Source organism: Salmo salar, chromosome 06 (assembly GCF_965601325.2).
Source record: "Salmo salar chromosome 06, fSalSal1, whole genome shotgun sequence".
Taxonomy (NCBI): Eukaryota; Metazoa; Chordata; class Actinopteri; order Salmoniformes; family Salmonidae; genus Salmo; species Salmo salar.
The window spans coordinates 3511079-3528861 of NC_138296.1; positions in this window are offsets into that span (position 1 = coordinate 3511079).

The window sequence follows — 17783 nt, forward strand, 5'->3', positions numbered from 1 at the left end:
GTAAACCATGTTTAGTCTGGTACACAACACACTCTGATGGATGAGACAATGTAAACCATGTTTAGTCTGGCACACTCTGATAGATGAGACAATGTAAACCATGTTTAGTCTGGTACACTCTGATGGATGAGACAATGTAAACCATGTTTAGTCTGGTACACTCTGATGGATGAGACAATGTAAACCATGTTTAGTCTGGTACACAACACACTCTGATGGATGAGACATTGTAAACAATGTTTAGTCTGGTACACAACACACTCTGATGGATGAGACAATGTAAACCATGTTTAGTCTGGTACACTCTGATGGATGAGACAATGTACACCATGTTTAGTCTGGTACAGAACACACTCTGATGTGTGAGACAATGTAAAGCATGTTTAGTCTGGTACACAACACACTCTGATGGATGAGACAATGTAAACCATGTTTAGTCTGGTACAGAACACACTCTGATGTGTGAGACAATGTAAAGCATGTTTAGTCTGGTACACAACACACTCTGATGGATGAGACAATGTAAACCATGTTTAGTCTGGTACACAACACACTCTGATGGATGAGACAATGTAAACCATGTTTAGTGTGCTACACTCTGATTGATGAGACAATGTAAATCATGTTTAGTCTGGTACACAACACACTCTGATGGATGAGACAATGTAAACGATGTTTAGTCTGGTACACAACACACTCTGATGGATGAGACAATGTAAACCATGTTTAGTCTGGTACACTCTGATGGATGAGACAATGTAAACCATGTTTAGTCTGGTACACTCTGATGGATGAGACAATGTAAACCATGTTTAGTCTGGTACAGTCTGATGGATGAGACAATGTAAACCATGTTTAGTCTGGTACAGTCTGATGGATGAGACAATGTAAACCATGTTTAGTCTGGTACAGTCTGATGGATGAGACAATGTAAACCATGTTTAGTCTGGTACAGTCTGATGAATGAGACAATGTAAACCATGTTTAGTCTGGTACACTCTGATGGATGAGACAATGTGAATCATGTTTAGTCTGGTACACAGCACACTCTGATGGATGAGACAATGTAAACCATGTTTAGTCTGGTACACAACACACTCTGATGGATGAGACAATGTAAACCATGTTTAGTCTGGTACACAACACACTCTGATGGATGAGACAATGTAAACCATGTTTAGTCTGGTACACAACACACTCTGATGGATGAGACAATGTAAACCATGTTTAGTCTGGTACACTTTGATGGATGAGACAATGTAAACCATGTTTAGTCTGGTACACTCTGATGGATGAGACAATGTAAACCATGTTTAGTCTGGTAGCAGCATACTTATGGATGAGACAATGTAAACCATGTTTAGTCTGGTACACTCTGATGGATGAGACAATGTAAACCATGTTTCGTCTGGTACACTCTGATGGATGAGACAATGTAAACCATGTTTAGTCTGGTACACAGCACACTCTGATGGATGAGACAATGTAAACCATGTTTAGTCTGGTACACAACACACTCTGATGGATGAGACAATGTAAACCATGTTTAGTCTGGCACACTCTGATAGATGAGACAATGTAAACCATGTTTAGTCTGGTACACTCTGATGGATGAGACAATGTAAACCATGTTTAGTCTGGTACACTCTGATGGATGAGACAATGTAAACCATGTTTAGTCTGTTACACAACACACTCTGATGGATGAGACATTGTAAACAATGTTTAGTCTGGTACACAACACACTCTGATGGATGAGACAATGTAAACCATGTTTAGTCTGGTACACTCTGATGGATGAGACAATGTAAACCATGTTTAGTCTGGTACACAACACACTCTGATGAATGAGACAATGTAAACCATGTTTAGTCTGGTACACAGCACACTGATGGATGAGACAATGTAAACCATGTTTAGACTGGTACACTCTGATGGATGAGACAATGTAAACCATTTTTAGTCTGGTACACAACACACTCTGATGGATGAGACAATGTAAACCATGTTTAGTCTGGTACACAGCACACTCTGATGGATGAGACAATGTAAACCATGTTTAGTCTGGTACCTTCTGATGGATGAGACAATGTAAATCATGTTTAGTCTGGTACACTCTGATGGATGAGACAATGTAAACCATGTTTAGTCTGGTACACTCTGATGGATTAGACAATGTAAATCATGTTTAGTCTGGTACACAACACACTCTGATGGATGAGACAATGTAAACCATGTTTAGTCTGGTACACAACACACTCTGATGGATGAGACAATGTAAACCATGTTTAGTCTGGTACACAACACACTCTGATGGATGAGACAATGTAAACCATGTTTAGTCTGGTACACAACACACTCTGATGGATGAGACAATGTAAACCATGTTTAGTCTGGTAAACAACACACTCTGATGGATGAGACAATGTAAACCATGTTTAGTCTGGTACACTCTGATGGATGAGACAATGTAAACCATGTTTAGTCTGGTACACTCTGATGGATGAGACAATGTAAACCATGTTTAGTCTGGTACAGTCTGATGGATGAGACAATGTAAACCATGTTTAGTCTGGTACAGTCTGATGAATGAGACAATGTAAACCATGTTTTGTCTGGTACACTCTGATGGATGAGACAATGTGAATCATGTTTAGTCTGGTACACAGCACACTGATTGGATGAGACAATGTAAACCATGTTTAGTCTGGTACACAACACACTCTGATGGATGAGACAATGTAAACCATGTTTAGTCTGCTACACTCTGATTGATGAGACAATGTAAATCATGTTTAGTCTGGTACACAACACACTCTGATGGATGAGACAATGTAAACCATGTTTAGTCTGGTACACAACACACTGATGGATGAGACAATGTAAACCATGTTTAGTCTGGTACACAACACACTCTGATGGATGAGACAATGTAAACCATGTTTAGTCTGGTACACTCTGATGGATGAGACAATGTAAACCATGTTTAGTCTGGTACACTCTGATGGATGAGACAATGTAAACCATGTTTAGTCTGGTACAGTCTGATGGATGAGACAATGTAAACCATGTTTAGTCTGGTACACTCTGATGATGAGACAATGTAAACCATGTTTAGTCTGGTAGCAGCATACTTATGGATGAGACAATGTAAACCATGTTTAGTCTGGTACACTCTGATGGATGAGACAATGTAAACCATGTTTCGTCTGGTACACTCTGATGGATGAGACAATGTAAACCATGTTTAGTCTGGTACACAGCACACTCTGATTGATGAGACAATGTAAACCATGTTTAGTCTGGTACACAACACACTCTGATGGATGAGACAATGTAAACCATGTTTAGTCTGGCACACTCTGATAGATGAGACAATGTAAACCATGTTTAGTCTGGTACACTCTGATGGATGAGACAATGTAAACCATGTTTAGTCTGGTACACTCTGATGGATGAGACAATGTAAACCATGTTTAGTCTGGTACACAACACACTCTGATGGATGAGACATTGTAAACAATGTTTAGTCTGGTACACAACACACTCTGATGGATGAGACAATGTAAACCATGTTTAGTCTGGTACACTCTGATGGATGAGACAATGTACACCATGTTTAGTCTGGTACACAACACACTCTGATGGATGAGACAATGTAAACCATGTTTAGTCTGGTACAGAACACACTCTGATGTGTGAGACAATGTAAAGCATGTTTAGTCTGGTACACAACACACTCTGATGGATGAGACAATGTAAACCATGTTTAGTCTGGTACACAACACACTCTGATGGATGAGACAATGTAAACCATGTTTAGTCTGCTACACTCTGATTGATGAGACAATGTAAATCATGTTTAGTCTGGTACACAACACACTCTGATGGATGAGACAATGTAAACGATGTTTAGTCTGGTACACAACACACTCTGATGGATGAGACAATGTAAACCATGTTTAGTCTGGTACACTCTGATGGATGAGCCAATGTAAACCATGTTTAGTCTGGTACACTCTGATGGATGAGACAATGTAAACCATGTTTAGTCTGGTACAGTCTGATGGATGAGACAATGTAAACCATGTTTAGTCTGGTACAGTCTGATGGATGAGACAATGTAAACCATGTTTAGTCTGGTACAGTCTGATGGATGAGACAATGTAAACCATGTTTAGTCTGGTACAGTCTGATGAATGAGACAATGTAAACCATGTTTAGTCTGGTACACTCTGATGGATGAGACAATGTGAATCATGTTTAGTCTGGTACACAGCACACTCTGATGGATGAGACAATGTAAACCATGTTTAGTCTGGTACACAACACACTCTGATGGATGAGACAATGTAAACCATGTTTAGTCTGGTACACAACACACTCTGATGGATGAGACCATGTAAACCATGTTTAGTCTGGTACACAACACACTCTGATGGATGAGACAATGTAAACCATGTTTAGTCTGGTACACTTTGATGGATGAGACAATGTAAACCATGTTTAGTCTGGTACACTCTGATGGATGAGACAATGTAAACCATGTTTAGTCTGGTAGCAGCATACTTATGGATGAGACAATGTAAACCATGTTTAGTCTGGTACACTCTGATGGATGAGACAATGTAAACCATGTTTCGTCTGGTACACTCTGCTGGATGAGACAATGTAAACCATGTTTAGTCTGGTACACAGCACACTCTGATGGATGAGACAATGTAAACCATGTTTAGTCTGGTACACAACACACTCTGATGGATGAGACAATGTAAACCATGTTTAGTCTGGCACACTCTGATAGATGAGACAATGTAAACCATGTTTAGTCTGGTACACTCTGATGGATGAGACAATGTAAACCATGTTTAGTCTGGTACACTCTGATGGATGAGACAATGTAAACCATGTTTAGTCTGGTACACAACACACTCTGATGGATGAGACATTGTAAACAATGTTTAGTCTGGTACACAACACACTCTGATGGATGAGACAATGTAAACCATGTTTAGTCTGGTACACTCTGATGGATGAGACAATGTACACCATGTTTAGTCTGGTACACAACACACTCTGATGGATTATACAATGTAAACCATGTTTAGTCTGGTACAGAACACACTCTGATGTGTGAGACAATGTAAAGCATGTTTAGTCTGGTACACAACACACTCTGATGGATGAGACAATGTAAACCATGTTTAGTCTGGTACACTCTGATGGATGAGACAATGTAAACCATGTTTAGTCTGGTACACAACACACTCTGATGAATGAGACAATGTAAACCATGTTTAGTCTGGTACACAGCACACTGATGGATGAGACAATGTAAACCATGTTTAGACTGGTACACTCTGATGGATGAGACAATGTAAACCATGTTTAGTCTGGTACCTTCTGATGGATGAGACAATGTAAATCATGTTTAGTCTGGTACACTCTGATGGATGAGACAATGTAAACCATGTTTAGTCTGGTACACTCTGATGGATTAGACAACGTAAATCATGTTTAGTCTGGTACATAACACACTCTGATGGATGAGACAATATAAACCATGTTTAGTCTGGTACACAACACACTCTGATGGATGAGACAATGTAAACCATGTTTAGTCTGGTACACAACACACTCTGATGGATGAGACAATGTAAACCATGTTTAGTCTGGTACACAACACACTCTGATGGATGAGACAATGTAAACCATGTTTAGTCTGGTAAACAACACACTCTGATGGATGAGACAATGTAAACCATGTTTAGTCTGGTACACTCTGATGGATGAGACAATGTAAACCATGTTTAGTCTGGTACACAACACACTCTGATGGATGAGACAATGTAAACCATGTTTAGTCTGGTACACTCTGATGGATGAGACAATGTAAATCATGTTTAGTCTGGTACACAACACACTCTGATGGATGAGACAATGTAAACCATGTTTAGTCTGGTACACTCTGATGGATGAGACAATGTAAACCATGTTTAGTCTGGTACACTCTGATGGATGAGACAATGTAAACCATGTTTAGTCTGGTACAGTCTGATGGATGAGACAATGTAAACCATGTTTAAGCTGGTACAGTCTGATGAATGAGACAATGTAAACCATTTTTAGTCTGGTACACTCTGATGGATGAGACAATGTGAATCATGTTTAGTCTGGTACACAGCACACTGATTGGATGAGACAATGTAAACCATGTTTAGTCTGGTACACAACACACTCTGATGGATGAGACAATGTAAACCATGTTTAGTCTGGTACACAACACACTCTGATGGATGAGACAATGTAAACCATGTTTAGTCTGGTAAACAACACACTCTGATGGATGAGACAATGTAAACCATGTTTAGTCTGGTACACAACACACTCTGATGGATGAGACAATGTAAACCATGTTTAGTCTGGTACACTCTGATGGATGAGACAATGTAAACCATGTTTAGTCTGGTACACTCTGATGGATGAGACAATGTAAACCATGTTTTGTCTGGTACAGTCTGATGGATGAGACAATGTAAACCATGTTTAGTCTGGTACAGTCTGATGAATGAGACAATGTAAACCATTTTTAGTCTGGTACACTCTGATGGATGAGACAATGTGAATCATGTTTAGTCTGGTACACAGCACACTGATTGGATGAGACAATGTAAACCATGTTTAGTCTGGTACACAACACACTCTGATGGATGAGACAATGTAAACCATGTTTAGTCTGGTACACAACACACTCTGATGGATGAGACAATGTAAACCATGTTTAGTCTGCTACACTCTGATGGATGAGACAATGTAAACCATGTTTAGTCTGGTACACTCTGATGGATGAGACAATGTAAACCATGTTTAGTCTGGTACACAGCACACTCTGATGGATGAGACAATGTAAACCATGTTTAGTCTGGTACACTCTGATGGATGAGACAATGTAAACTATGTTTAGTCTGGTACACAACACACTCTGATGGATGAGACAATGTAAACCATGTTTAGTCTGGTACACAACACACTCTGATCGATGAGACATTGTAAACAATGTTTAGTCTGGTACACAACACACTCTGATGGATGAGACAATGTAAACCATGTTTAGACTGGTACACTCTGATGGATGAGACAATGTAAACAATGTTTAGTCTGGTACACAACACACTCTGATGGATGAGACAATGTAAACCATGTTTACTCTGGTACACTCTGATGGATGAGACAATGTACACCATGTTTAGTCTGGTACACAACACACTCTGATGGATGAGACAATGTAAACCATGTTTAGTCTGGTACAGAACACACTCTGATGTGTGAGACAATGTAAAGCATGTTTAGTCTGGTACACAACACACTCTGATGGATGAGACAATGTAAACCATGTTTAGTCTGGTAAACAACACACTCTGATGGATGAGACAATGTAAACCATGTTTAGTCTGGTACACAACACACTCTGATGGATGAGACAATGTAAACCATGTTTAGTCTGGTACACTCTGATGGATGAGACAATGTAAACCATGTTTAGTCTGGTACACTCTGATGGATGAGACAATGTAAACCATGTTTAGTCTGGTACAGTCTGATGGATGAGACAATGTAAACCATGTTTAGTCTGGTACAGTCTGATGAATGAGACAATGTAAACCATTTTTAGTCTGGTACACTCTGATGGATGAGACAATGTGAATCATGTTTAGTCTGGTACACAGCACACTGATTGGATGAGACAATGTAAACCATGTTTAGTCTGGTACACAACACACTCTGATGGATGAGACAATGTAAACCATTTTTAGTCTGGTACACTCTGATGGATGAGACAATGTGAATCATGTTTAGTCTGGTACACAGCACACTGATTGGATGAGACAATGTAAACCATGTTTAGTCTGGTACACAACACACACTGATGGATGAGACAATGTAAACCATGTTTAGTCTGGTACACTCTGATGGATGAGACAATGTAAACCATTTTTAGTCTGGTACACAACACACTCTGATGGATGAGACAATGTAAACCATGTTTAGTCTGGTACACTCTGATGGATGAGACAATGTAAACCATGTTTAGTCTGGTACCTTCTGATGGATGAGACAATGTAAATCATGTTTAGTCTGGTACACTCTGATGGATGAGACAATGTAAATCATGTTTAGTCTGGTACACTCTGATGGATTAGACAATGTAAATAATGTTTAGTCTGGTACACAACACACTCTGATGGATGAGACAATGTAAACCATGTTTAGTCTGGTACACAACACACTGATGGATGAGACAATGTAAACCATGTTTAGTCTGGTACACAACACACTCTGATGGATGAGACAATGTAAACCATGTTTAGTCTGGTACACAACACACTCTGATGGATGAGACAATGTAAACCATGTTTAGTCTGGCACACTCTGATAGATGAGACAATGTAAACCATGTTTAGTCTGGTACACTCTGATGGATGAGACAATGTAAACCATGTTTAGTCTGGTACACTCTGATGGATGAGACAATGTAAACCATGTTTAGTCTGGTACACAACACACTCTGATGGATGAGACATTGTAAACAATGTTTAGTCTGGTACACAACACACTCTGATGGATGAGACAATGTAAACCATGTTTAGTCTGGTACACTCTGATGGATGAGACAATGTACACCATGTTTAGTCTGGTACACAACACACTCTGATGGATTATACAATGTAAACCATGTTTAGTCTGGTACAGAACACACTCTGATGTGTGAGACAATGTAAAGCATGTTTAGTCTGGTACACAACACACTCTGATGGATGAGACAATGTAAACCATGTTTAGTCTGGTACACTCTGATGGATGAGACAATGTAAACCATGTTTAGTCTGGTACACAACACACTCTGATGAATGAGACAATGTAAACCATGTTTAGTCTGGTACACAGCACACTGATGGATGAGACAATATAAACCATGTTTAGACTGGTACACTCTGATGGATGAGACAATGTAAACCATGTTTAGTCTGGTACCTTCTGATGGATGAGACAATGTAAATCATGTTTAGTCTGGTACACTCTGATGGATGAGACAATGTAAACCATGTTTAGTCTGGTACACTCTGATGGATTAGACAACGTAAATCATGTTTAGTCTGGTACACAACACACTCTGATGGATGAAACAATATAAACCATGTTTAGTCTGGTACACAACACACTCTGATGGATGAGACAATGTAAACCATGTTTAGTCTGGTACACAACACACTCTGATGGATGAGACAATGTAAACCATGTTTAGTCTGGTAAACAACACACTCTGATGGATGAGACAATGTAAACCATGTTTAGTCTGGTACACAACACACTCTGATGGATGAGACAATGTAAACCATGTTTAGTCTGGTACACTCTGATGGATGAGACAATGTAAACCATGTTTAGTCTGGTACACAACACACTCTGATGAATGAGACAATGTAAACCATGTTTAGTCTGGTACACAGCACACTGATGGATGAGACAATATAAACCATGTTTAGACTGGTACACTCTGATGGATGAGACAATGTAAACCATGTTTAGTCTGGTACCTTCTGATGGATGAGACAATGTAAATCATGTTTAGTCTGGTACACTCTGATGGATGAGACAATGTAAACCATGTTTAGTCTGGTACACTCTGATGGATTAGACAACGTAAATCATGTTTAGTCTGGTACACAACACACTCTGATGGATGAAACAATATAAACCATGTTTAGTCTGGTACACAACACACTCTGATGGATGAGACAATGTAAACCATGTTTAGTCTGGTACACAACACACTCTGATGGATGAGACAATGTAAACCATGTTTAGTCTGGTAAACAACACACTCTGATGGATGAGACAATGTAAACCATGTTTAGTCTGGTACACAACACACTCTGATGGATGAGACAATGTAAACCATGTTTAGTCTGGTACACTCTGATGGATGAGACAATGTAAACCATGTTTAGTCTGGTACACTCTGATGGATGAGACAATGTAAACCATGTTTAGTCTGGTACAGTCTGATGGATGAGACAATGTAAACCATGTTTAAGCTGGTACAGTCTGATGAATGAGACAATGTAAACCATTTTTAGTCTGGTACACTCTGATGGATGAGACAATGTGAATCATGTTTAGTCTGGTACACAGCACACTGATTGGATGAGACAATGTAAACCATGTTTAGTCTGGTACACAACACACTCTGATGGATGAGACAATGTAAACCATGTTTAGTCTGGTACACAACACACTCTGATGGACGAGACAATGTAAACCATGTTTAGTCTGGTACACAACACACTCTGATGGATGAGACAATGTAAACCATGTTTAGTCTGGTAAACAACACACTCTGATGGATGAGACAATGTAAACCATGTTTAGTCTGGTACACAACACACTCTGATGGATGAGACAATGTAAACCATGTTTAGTCTGGTACACTCTGATGGATGAGACAATGTAAACCATGTTTAGTCTGGTACACTCTGATGGATGAGACAATGTAAACCATGTTTAGTCTGGTACAGTCTGATGGATGAGACAATGTAAACCATGTTTAGTCTGGTACAGTCTGATGAATGAGACAATGTAAACCATTTTTAGTCTGGTACACTCTGATGGATGAGACAATGTGAATCATGTTTAGTCTGGTACACAGCACACTGATTGGATGAGACAATGTAAACCATGTTTAGTCTGGTACACAACACACTCTGATGGATGAGACAATGTAAACCATGTTTAGTCTGGTACACAACACACTCTGATGGATGAGACAATGTAAACCATGTTTAGTCTGCTACACTCTGATGGATGAGACAATGTAAACCATGTTTAGTCTGGTACACTCTGATGGATGAGACAATGTAAACCATGTTTAGTCTGGTACACAGCACACTCTGATGGATGAGACAATGTAAACCATGTTTAGTCTGGTACACTCTGATGGATGAGACAATGTAAACCATGTTTAGTCTGGTACACAACACACTCTGATGGATGAGACAATGTAAACCATGTTTAGTCTGGTACACAACACACTCTGATCGATGAGACATTGTAAACAATGTTTAGTCTGGTACACAACACACTCTGATGGATGAGACAATGTAAACCATGTTTAGACTGGTACACTCTGATGGATGAGACAATGTAAACAATGTTTAGTCTGGTACACAACACACTCTGATGGATGAGACAATGTAAACCATGTTTACTCTGGTACACTCTGATGGATGAGACAATGTACACCATGTTTAGTCTGGTACACAACACACTCTGATGGATGAGACAATGTAAACCATGTTTAGTCTGGTACAGAACACACTCTGATGTGTGAGACAATGTAAAGCATGTTTAGTCTTGTACACAACACACTCTGATGGATGAGACAATGTAAACCATGTTTAGTCTGGTACACTCTGATGGATGAGACAATGTAAACCATGTTTAGTCTGGTACACTCTGATGGATGAGACAATGTAAACCATGTTTAGTCTGCTACACAACACACTCTGATGGATGAGACAATGTAAACCATGTTTAGTCTGGTACACTCTGATGGATGAGACAATGTAAACCATGTTTAGTCTGGTACACTCTGATGGATGAGACAATGTAAACCATGTTTAGTCTGGTACAGTCTGATGGATGAGACAATGTAAACCATGTTTAGTCTGGTACAGTCTGATGAATGAGACAATGTAAACCATTTTTAGTCTGGTACACTCTGATGGATGAGACAATGTGAATCATGTTTAGTCTGGTACACAGCACACTGATTGGATGAGACAATGTAAACCATGTTTAGTCTGGTACACAACACACTCTGATGGATGAGACAATGTAAACCATGTTTAGTCTGGTACACAACACACTCTGATGGATGAGACAATGTAAACCATGTTTAGTCTGCTACACTCTGATGGATGAGACAATGTAAACCATGTTTAGTCTGGTACACTCTGATGGATGAGACAATGTAAACCATGTTTAGTCTGGTACACAGCACACTCTGATGGATGAGACAATGTAAACCATGTTTAGTCTGGTACACTCTGATGGATGAGACAATGTAAACCATGTTTAGTCTGGTACACAACACACTCTGATGGATGAGACAATGTAAACCATGTTTAGTCTGGTACACAACACACTCTGATCGATGAGACATTGTAAACAATGTTTAGTCTGGTACACAACACACTCTGATGGATGAGACAATGTAAACCATGTTTAGACTGGTACACTCTGATGGATGAGACAATGTAAATAATGTTTAGTCTGGTACACAACACACTCTGATGGATGAGACAATGTAAACCATGTTTACTCTGGTACACTCTGATGGATGAGACAATGTACACCATGTTTAGTCTGGTACACAACACACTCTGATGGATGAGACAATGTAAACCATGTTTAGTCTGCTACACTCTGATGGATGAGACAATGTAAACCATGTTTAGTCTGGTACACAACACACTCTGATGGATGAGACAATGTAAACCATGTTTAGTCTGGTACACAACACACTCTGATGGATGAGACAATGTAAACCATGTTTAGTCTGCTACACTCTGATGGATGAGACAATGTAAACCATGTTTAGTCTGGTACACTCTGATGGATGAGACAATGTAAACCATGTTTAGTCTTGTACACAACACACTCTGATCGATGAGACATTGTAAACAATGTTTAGTCTGGTACACAACACACTCTGATGGATGAGACAATGTAAATCATGTTTAGACTGGTACACTCTGATGGATGAGACAATGTAAACAATGTTTAGTCTGGTACACAACACACTCTGATGGATGAGACAATGTAAACCATGTTTACTCTGGTACACTCTGATGGATGAGACAATGTACACCATGTTTAGTCTGGTACACAACACACTCTGATGGATGAGACAATGTAAACCATGTTTAGTCTGGTACAGAACACACTCTGATGTGTGAGACAATGTAAAGCATGTTTAGTCTGGTACACAACACACTCTGATGGATGAGACAATGTAAACCATGTTTAGTCTGGTAAACAACACACTCTGATGGATGAGACAATGTAAACCATGTTTAGTCTGGTACACAACACACTCTGATGGATGAGACAATGTAAACCATGTTTAGTCTGGTACACTCTGATGGTTGAGACAATGTAAACCATGTTTAGTCTGGTACAATCTGATGGATGAGACAATGTAAACCATGTTTAGTCTGGTACAGTCTGATGGATGAGACAATGTAAACCATGTTTAGTCTGGTACAGTCTGATGAATGAGACAATGTAAACCATTTTTAGTCTGGTACACTCTGATGGATGAGACAATGTGAATCATGTTTAGTCTGGTACACAGCACACTGATTGGATGAGACAATATAAACCATGTTTAGTCTGGTACACAACACACTCTGATGGATGAGACAATGTAAACCATGTTTAGTCTGGTACACAACACACTCTGATGGATGAGACAATGTAAACCATGTTTAGTCTGCTACACTCTGATGGATGAGACAATGTAAACCATGTTTAGTCTGGTACACTCTGATGGATGAGACAATGTAAACCATGTTTAGTCTGGTACACAGCACACTCTGATGGATGAGACAATGTAAACCATGTTTAGTCTGGTACACTCTGATGGATGAGACAATGTAAACCATGTTTAGTCTGGTACACAACACACTCTGATGGATGAGACAATGTAAACCATGTTTAGTCTGGTACACAACACACTCTGATCGATGAGACATTGTAAACAATGTTTAGTCTGGTACACAACACACTCTGATGGATGAGACAATGTAAACCATGTTTAGACTGGTACACTCTGATGGATGAGACAATGTAAACAATGTTTAGTCTGGTACACAACACACTCTGATGGATGAGACAATGTAAACCATGTTTACTCTGGTACACTCTGATGGATGAGACAATGTACACCATGTTTAGTCTGGTACACAACACACTCTGATGGATGAGACAATGTAAACCATGTTTAGTCTGCTACACTCTGATGGATGAGACAATGTAAACCATGTTTAGTCTGGTACACAACACACTCTGATGGATGAGACAATGTAAACCATGTTTAGTCTGGTACACAACACACTCTGATGGATGAGACAATGTAAACCATGTTTAGTCTGCTACACTCTGATGGATGAGACAATGTAAACCATGTTTAGTCTGGTACACTCTGATGGATGAGACAATGTAAACCATGTTTAGTCTGGTACACAGCACACTCTGATGGATGAGACAATGTAAACCATGTTTAGTCTGGTACACTCTGATGGATGAGACAATGTAAACCATGTTTAGTCTGGTACACAACACACTCTGATGGATGAGACAATGTAAACCATGTTTAGTCTGGTACACAACACACTCTGATCGATGAGACATTGTAAACAATGTTTAGTCTGGTACACAACACACTCTGATGGATGAGACAATGTAAACCATGTTTAGACTGGTACACTCTGATGGATGAGACAATGTAAACAATGTTTAGTCTGGTACACAACACACTCTGATGGATGAGACAATGTAAACCATGTTTACTCTGGTACACTCTGATGGATGAGACAATGTACACCATGTTTAGTCTGGTACACAACACACTCTGATGGATGAGACAATGTAAACCATGTTTAGTCTGGTACAGAACACACTCTGATGTGTGAGACAATGTAAAGCATGTTTAGTCTGGTACACAACACACTCTGATGGATGAGACAATGTAAACCATGTTTAGTCTGGTACACTCTGATGGATGAGACAATGTAAACCATGTTTAGTCTGGTACACAACACACTCTGATGAATGAGACAATGTAAACCATGTTTAGTCTGGTACACAGCACACTGATGGATGAGACAATGTAAACCATGTTTAGTCTGGTACACTCTGATGGATGAGACAATGTAAACCATTTTTAGTCTGGTACACAAAACACTCTGATGGATGAGACAATGTAAACCATGTTTAGACTGGTACACTCTGATGGATGAGACAATGTAAACAATGTTTAGTCTGGTACACAACACACTCTGATGGATGAGACAATGTAAACCATGTTTACTCTGGTACACTCTGATGGATGAGACAATGTACACCATGTTTAGTCTGGTACACAACACACTCTGATGGATGAGACAATGTAAACCATGTTTAGTCTGGTACAGAACACACTCTGATGTGTGAGACAATGTAAAGCATGTTTAGTCTTGTACACAACACACTCTGATGGATGAGACAATGTAAACCATGTTTAGTCTGGTACACTCTGATGGATGAGACAATGTAAACCATGTTTAGTCTGGTACACTCTGATGGATGAGACAATGTAAACCATGTTTAGTCTGCTACACAACACACTCTGATGGATGAGACAATGTAAACCATGTTTAGTCTGGTACACTCTGATGGATGAGACAATGTAAACCATGTTTAGTCTGGTACACTCTGATGGATGAGACAATGTAAACCATGTTTAGTCTGGTACAGTCTGATGGATGAGACAATGTAAACCATGTTTAGTCTGGTACAGTCTGATGAATGAGACAATGTAAACCATTTTTAGTCTGGTACACTCTGATGGATGAGACAATGTGAATCATGTTTAGTCTGGTACACAGCACACTGATTGGATGAGACAATGTAAACCATGTTTAGTCTGGTACACAACACACTCTGATGGATGAGACAATGTAAACCATGTTTAGTCTGGTACACAACACACTCTGATGGATGAGACAATGTAAACCATGTTTAGTCTGCTACACTCTGATGGATGAGACAATGTAAACCATGTTTAGTCTGGTACACTCTGATGGATGAGACAATGTAAACCATGTTTAGTCTGGTACACAGCACACTCTGATGGATGAGACAATGTAAACCATGTTTAGTCTGGTACACTCTGATGGATGAGACAATGTAAACCATGTTTAGTCTGGTACACAACACACTCTGATGGATGAGACAATGTAAACCATGTTTAGTCTGGTACACAACACACTCTGATCGATGAGACATTGTAAACAATGTTTAGTCTGGTACACAACACACTCTGATGGATGAGACAATGTAAACCATGTTTAGACTGGTACACTCTGATGGATGAGACAATGTAAATAATGTTTAGTCTGGTACACAACACACTCTGATGGATGAGACAATGTAAACCATGTTTACTCTGGTACACTCTGATGGATGAGACAATGTACACCATGTTTAGTCTGGTACACAACACACTCTGATGGATGAGACAATGTAAACCATGTTTAGTCTGCTACACTCTGATGGATGAGACAATGTAAACCATGTTTAGTCTGGTACACAACACACTCTGATGGATGAGACAATGTAAACCATGTTTAGTCTGGTACACAACACACTCTGATGGATGAGACAATGTAAACCATGTTTAGTCTGCTACACTCTGATGGATGAGACAATGTAAACCATGTTTAGTCTGGTACACTCTGATGGATGAGACAATGTAAACCATGTTTAGTCTTGTACACAACACACTCTGATCGATGAGACATTGTAAACAATGTTTAGTCTGGTACACAACACACTCTGATGGATGAGACAATGTAAATCATGTTTAGACTGGTACACTCTGATGGATGAGACAATGTAAACAATGTTTAGTCTGGTACACAACACACTCTGATGGATGAGACAATGTAAACCATGTTTACTCTGGTACACTCTGATGGATGAGACAATGTACACCATGTTTAGTCTGGTACACAACACACTCTGATGGATGAGACAATGTAAACCATGTTTAGTCTGGTACAGAACACACTCTGATGTGTGAGACAATGTAAAGCATGTTTAGTCTGGTACACAACACACTCTGATGGATGAGACAATGTAAACCATGTTTAGTCTGGTAAACAACACACTCTGATGGATGAGACAATGTAAACCATGTTTAGTCTGGTACACAACACACTCTGATGGATGAGACAATGTAAACCATGTTTAGTCTGGTACACTCTGATGGTTGAGACAATGTAAACCATGTTTAGTCTGGTACAATCTGATGGATGAGACAATGTAAACCATGTTTAGTCTGGTACAGTCTGATGGATGAGACAATGTAAACCATGTTTAGTCTGGTACAGTCTGATGAATGAGACAATGTAAACCATTTTTAGTCTGGTACACTCTGATGGATGAGACAATGTGAATCATGTTTAGTCTGGTACACAGCACACTGATTGGATGAGACAATATAAACCATGTTTAGTCTGGTACACAACACACTCTGATGGATGAGACAATGTAAACCATGTTTAGTCTGGTACACAACACACTCTGATGGATGAGACAATGTAAACCATGTTTAGTCTGCTACACTCTGATGGATGAGACAATGTAAACCATGTTTAGTCTGGTACACTCTGATGGATGAGACAATGTAAACCATGTTTAGTCTGGTACACAGCACACTCTGATGGATGAGACAATGTAAACCATGTTTAGTCTGGTACACTCTGATGGATGAGACAATGTAAACCATGTTTAGTCTGGTACACAACACACTCTGATGGATGAGACAATGTAAACCATGTTTAGTCTGGTACACAACACACTCTGATCGATGAGACATTGTAAACAATGTTTAGTCTGGTACACAACACACTCTGATGGATGAGACAATGTAAACCATGTTTAGACTGGTACACTCT